Source organism: Ailuropoda melanoleuca, chromosome 14 (assembly GCF_002007445.2).
Source record: "Ailuropoda melanoleuca isolate Jingjing chromosome 14, ASM200744v2, whole genome shotgun sequence".
NCBI classification, from domain to species: domain Eukaryota; kingdom Metazoa; phylum Chordata; class Mammalia; order Carnivora; family Ursidae; genus Ailuropoda; species Ailuropoda melanoleuca.
Genome location: NC_048231.1, coordinates 5,968,137 through 5,974,652, shown reverse-complemented (window position 1 = coordinate 5,974,652; position 6,516 = coordinate 5,968,137).

The window sequence follows — 6,516 nt, the reverse complement described above, 5'->3', positions numbered from 1 at the left end:
GCCAATGCTCTCTAACCACGGACGGTCCATGCTGTCTGGCAGAAGGGAAGAGAAATACAGTCCTGCACTATCAGCACCCTCTCTTGGCTTTTTCTACCTAGAGCTCTGTGCTATTAATCCAGCAGGACCTTCTTAGAATTCCAAGGGTTTCCCAAGCTCTCCAAATTCTCATGGTTGGTATGATCCTGTGTTACCAGCAGACCTTTAGTCTGAATTTATCCTAGAGATGGTATCCTCATTCTGGTAAAATTTTGCCATTGAACGTCTCTTTGCCATATGTGTTCTACTTCTTGCTTGCTAGAACAAGAAGTGCTGAACTATTCTCTCTTACCAATGACAACATCCATTTTGGGGGATAAGTTCAATTTTTTTGACCATACCCAGCAACATCGGTTTTTATTCATGCACTCATAATTCATTTTTTTGAATTTTATTAATTTATTTGTCAGACAGAGATTTTTTTTTTAAGATTTTATTTATTTATTTGAAAGAGAGAGCACTAGCAGGAAGGGCAGAGGGAGAGGGAGAAGTAGGCTCCCAGCCAAGCAGGAAGCCTGATGTGAGGCTGGATCCCAGGACCCTGAGATCATGACCCCAGCTGAAGGCAGATGCTTAACTGGGTGAGCCACCCAGGCGCCCCCACTCAGTAATTCATTTAACCATCTTTTGAATCTTATTATATGCCAGCCACTGTGCTAGTTACTTGAGGTGTAGAATTTCATCACAAATCTTCTCATCTAGTGCCCCCAATATAGGGGGTGGGGGTGGGGTGGGGCTAAAAGTGAAGAAGAACGTGTTAACTGAGACTGGGAGGAAATGGAAGCAGCTATAGTTGCCCAAGTTATAAACGATACATCTTAAGTAAGAAGTTTAAACATATTTTAATGGTTATAGAAAAGCATGATTGCTATTTTCAATTTAATTAGAGGGAAGGTGATATGCTCTTCTTAACATAATACAGTCGAGTCTTTGAGAATGGGGATATTTGTTTAAAAGTTAACACAGTTCCTCAAAAAATTGAATGCAGAATTATCATATGATCCATCCATCCCATTCTGGGTATATATGCAAAAGAATCAAAAGCAGGATCTCAAAGAGATACTTGCACATCCATGTTCATTGCAACATTACACAATTGCCAAGACGTAGAAGCAGCCCAAGTGTCCACTGACAAATGAACAGATAAGGAAAGTGTGATATATATATATAGGAATATTATTCTGCCTTAAAAAAGAGGAAATTCTGACACGTGCTACCATATGGCTGAACCTGAGTGAACTAAGCCAGTCACAAAAGGACAAATACTGTACGATTCCACTTATCTGAGATACCCAGAGTGATCAATATCATGGAAACAGAAAGCAGCATGGTGGTTGCCAGGGGCTGGGGGAAGGGAGAAATGGGGAACAGTTGTTCATATCTATAGAATTGCAGTTTTCCAAGATGAAAAAATTCTTGAGAGTCATTATAGAACGATGTCAATATAGTTAACGTTATTGGGGCACCTGGGTGGCTCAGTCATGAAGTGTCTGCCTTTGGCTCAGGGCGTGATCCCACGGTCCTGGGATCAAGCCCCGCATCGGGCTCCCTGCTCTGCTGGGAGCCTGCTTCTTCCTCTCCCACTCCCCCTGCTTGTGTTCCCTCTCTGGCTGGCTATCTCTCTCTCTGTCAAATAAATAAATAAATAAATAAATAAAATCTTTAAATAAAAAAATACATAGTTAACATTATTAACTGTACACTTAAAAATGGTTGAGGGAAATGCATATTATGTGGGGTTTTTTTTGCCATAATTAAAAAGAGAATTAAAAAACTTTTGAAGTTAACATGGAAGCAACTATGAGTTTGAGTGATGAATTGGGGTCATTCAGAACGTTGAAGCTGCAGAACTGCCACAGCCAATTCCTAGCTGTGTGATATTTAACCTCTAATCCTCAGGGTCCTCACTGGTAAAATGGAGATATGTCACCGACTTCAAAGTTTTGCAAGGGTTAAGTGATATGTGTGCCAATTAGCAAGCGCTAAAGTACTATTCAAATGCAAAGCATTTTGATGCTGCGAATGCTGGATTTCTCTGTTATCTGGCTTCACCACTGTTTTCTGGTCCTATGCGGGCATGGTGGGATGTTGAGGCACCCGCTTCAGCTTCTCTCTTCCATTTGTCCTGCTCTTTTCTCCACTTCCAGGTTACAGATATTAGAAGTGGAATGCCTAAAGTGGCTGCTGATTTTCGTACCAGCAACTGTTCTTCCTGACTTCTCTCCAGGCAAGCTCCTCTTGTCTCCATTGTCTTATTTTAGTTAACTCAATCACAGAATTGGAGAGATTAAATACAGGCATGTCAGAAGATCGAATAGCAACTCAAGATAGTGGGCTAACGCCTGACTAGGACTCTACCCCTAGCTAGGACCCCAGCTGGCCCTTGAAGGAAGGAAAAGGTTTAAATAAACAAAACGAAGGGAATGGAAGAAAGGGTTGGCATTCTTGACCGGAGGGAACTTCATGAGCAAAGTTTGTAGGAAAAAAATAAATAAGGAAAGCTTAGTGGACGAGGAAAACACTGGCCTGCTGGAAGTGATGAGCCTGAAAGATGAAAACAGGTACAAATAATAGGGGATTTTAGTAGCAGGCTAAAGGCACTCAATTTTATGCAGCAAGGAGTTCAGTTATTTCAGTTTGAGAGTAGAGGTACAAGCTGTTGAATGCGAATTTTAGACCCAAATAATTCGTGGGCCTAATGCAATTACAATAAAATCTCAATAGGTTATTTAGGACACTCTACAAAAATGATACTGAAATTCAACCAGATGCATCATCAGATGAGAATAAGTAAGAAAAAGATTTAAAAGTATAATGAAAAAGGACTTGCCTTGTCAATGAACAACGGTGGGAAAATCGGTTATTTGTTAAAAAAAAAAGTCAATTTAGGTTCCCATTTCACCCCTTATCGTAAAATTAATTCAAGCTCAATTAAAGAGTGTACTGTAAGAGGCAAATAAAACAAAAATGAGAAGATAATATATAGAGATAAATGTCTGCCCTCTGAGTAAGGTGTTTTTAGCACAACAGAATCTCTGATATGCGCTGGTGGGTCTGTAAATTGGCACAATCATTAAGGAGAGCAATCTGTCCCTATCTCGTGAGGTTGAAGAAGCGCACACCCTACGACCTGATTCCTCTGCTAGATACACACGTGAACTTGAGACACCATACACATGGAGATGGGCCTAGGAACGGTCACAGCACCACTGTTCAAAGCAAAATGCTGGAAACCAACCATCACAAAGCAACATGAACAAATGCAGAGAGTTTATAAATCGAATACTATATAGCAGTGGAAGGGAATGATCTAAAGTATCTGTATTAACATGGTTAAATTAAAAGCACATCATGGGCTTGGGAGGCTCAGTTGGTTAAGCATCTGCCTTCGGCTCAGGTCATGATCCTGGGGTCCTGGGTTCGAGCCCCGCATCAGGCTCCCTACTCAACGGGGAGTCTGCTTCTCCCTCTGCCCCTCCCCCCTACTCATGATTTCTCTCTTTCTCTCTCTCAAATAAATAAATAAATAAAATCTTAAAAAAATAAAAGCATATCATGTTGAGTGAAAAAATAAGTTACAGAAGAGAACATATCAATTATATCCATAATATCAATTATATCCATAATACCATTATTTACAATCCTAAAATGTGTAAAAAATATTACATGCCATTTAGGAAGATGTACAAAAGTATGACATTATGGGAATAAAAAGCACCTGATTTAGGGGCATAGTACCCTCTGAGGCAGAAGGGATATGATGGAAAAGTTACACAAGAGGCTTCCACTGTGCTGGTATTTATTTCTAGAGCTATGTGGTAGGTACATGGTTATGTTATATTATTCATTCTGGTGGTTTGTAAGTGTAAGATGTTTTGTGAAATAAGATTTTTAAAAAAAGATTTAATTAATTTATTTATTTGAAGAGGGGGGAAGGGGCAAAGGGAGAGGCAAGCAGACTCCCTGCTGAGCAGGGACCCTGACCTGGGGCTTGATCTCGGGATCTGAGTTCATGACCTGAGCCAAAGTCAGACACTTAATGGACTGAGCCACCTGGGCACCCCGTGAAATAAAGTTTAAAGGTAATATATATTCCTTATGAAAAATTAAAACTGAGTGGTGCAGTCCGTTAAGTGTCTGACTCTTGGTTTCAGCTCAGGTCATGATCTCAGGGTTGTGAGACTGAGTCCCCCATCTGGCTCCGTGCTGAGCATGGTGCCTGCTTGAGATTCTGTCTCCCTCTCCCTCTGCCTCTCCCACTTGTGCTCTCTCTATTTATTAATTTAAATATTTAAATAAATATTTTTAAAAAATTAAAACAATATCTAAATATGTGATTTGATCATTAACTCCAACCCATGCCCAAAGGAATTCAGCATTCACAATTCCAAGTATATCCTTCCAGACTTTTTCTGGATATTTACCTTCTCTGGATATCTATATATCTCATACATCATGTTTTTCCTGATATAAACAGGGTACTGTTTTACATATGATTCTGTAATTCTTGCTTTTTTTCACTTAATATCATAGACACCTCTCCATGTAAATATATATACATCTCTCTCATATTTAATGGCTATATAATATTCCATGGAATGAATATGCCATAATTTTACTATCCCTCAACTGATACATACTTAGGTTGTTTCTATTCTTTGTTATTAAAATTCTGCAATAAATACCCCTGGTGAATCTTAGGAGTATTTTTGTTTGAAAGATTTTCAGGTGGAGGAATTTTTAAGGGAAAGACTTTTTAAAGAATTTTGGTTAGCAATGAAAGAAATCTCTAAGGAATTATGGTATACTTCTCTATGTAAAATCAATATATTTAAAAATGCATGTAAATAACTCACAAAAGCACTAAAACTATGATAGAAGCAAAGAACACCAATAGATAATTTGCAGAAAAAAAATAAATATAAATGACTATCAAATATGTGGAAAATATTTTAGCTATTCTAGCTCTGTGATTGAAAAAGATGAAAGTGATAATCAGTTTCAAATTTTTGGCCTATAAATGTAGACAAGATGAGAAAGGAAGTAATCGTGTTGGCAAAGTGGCAGAATAATCAAGAACTTAAAAATGAGGCGTGCCTGGGACTCTGCTTCTCCCTCTACCCCTCCCCCTGCTTATGATTTCTCCCTCTTTCTCTCTCTCTCTCTCGGGGAAATAAATTTAAAAATTTTTAATAAAAAATTTTTTTAATTAAAAATAACTTAAAAATGTTTGGGGCACTTGGGTGGCTCAGTTGGTTAAGCTTCCCACTCTTTTTTTTTTTTTTTTTTTTAAAATTTNATAAATGTAGACAAGATGAGAAAGGAAGTAATCGTGTTGGCAAAGTGGCAGAATAATCAAGAACTTAAAAATGAGGCGTGCCTGGGACTCTGCTTCTCCCTCTACCCCTCCCCCTGCTTATGATTTCTCCCTCTTTCTCTCTCTCTCTCTCGGGGAAATAAATTTAAAAATTTTTAATAAAAAATTTTTTTAATTAAAAATAACTTAAAAATGTTTGGGGCACTTGGGTGGCTCAGTTGGTTGCTTCCCACTCTTGATTTTGACTCAGGTCATTATGTCAGGGTCTTGGGATCAAGCCCCATGTGGGACTCTGGGGGGCTCTGTGCTCAGTGTGGAGTCTGTTTGAGATTTTCTCCCTCTGCCCCTTCCTGCATGCTGGCATGCACATGCTCTCTCTCTCTCTCTCAAATAAATAAAATCTTAAAAAAAAAGGACTTAAAAATGTTAATATTCTTAGTTCATCAATTCTACTATTACAAATTTAGTTTGAAAAATTAAGGTGTTGGGGCGCCTGGGTGGCACAGCGGTTAAGCGTCTGCCTTCGGCTCAGGGCGTGATCCTGGCGTTCTGGGATTGAGCCCCACGTCAGGCTCCTCTGCTATGAGCCTGCTTCTTCCTCTCCCTCTCCCTCTCCCCCTGCTTGTGTTCCCTCTCTCGCTGGCTGTCTCTATCTCTGTCAAATAAATAAATAAAATCTTTAAAAAAAAAAAAAGAAAAAAAAGAAAAATTAAGGTGTTGCAAGTAGACAATCATTGCATGTTATTTTGGGGCAATGGCTCCTTTCCTACTTTCTCTTCCCCAGCACACATGGAAACAGTAGAGAGCCCCCAACATTCATTCTGGCAACATTACTGATATCCTGACCACAGCTGACTGGACTACCATGGGTACCTGACCTAAGCTGGGCCAGGGCCCCCTTCCAGGGGTCCCCACTGAACTCTTGGCTGCTCTCTGGAATCAAGACAATGCAAACGTGAGCACTTCATCTGCCATTTTGTACCACATGACCTGGCCCTCAGAAAAAGCCCCACTTTGGCGTGACCAAAAAATTGGAGCACAATGACAGCAAGAGACAGAGACAAAAGAAGACCCCAGAGTTTTCTTGGCATGCTGTGAGTCCCTGCTTGCTGACGTGAAGTGCATCCCTGCCCAGAATTCTAACAATTCCCCTACTTTGC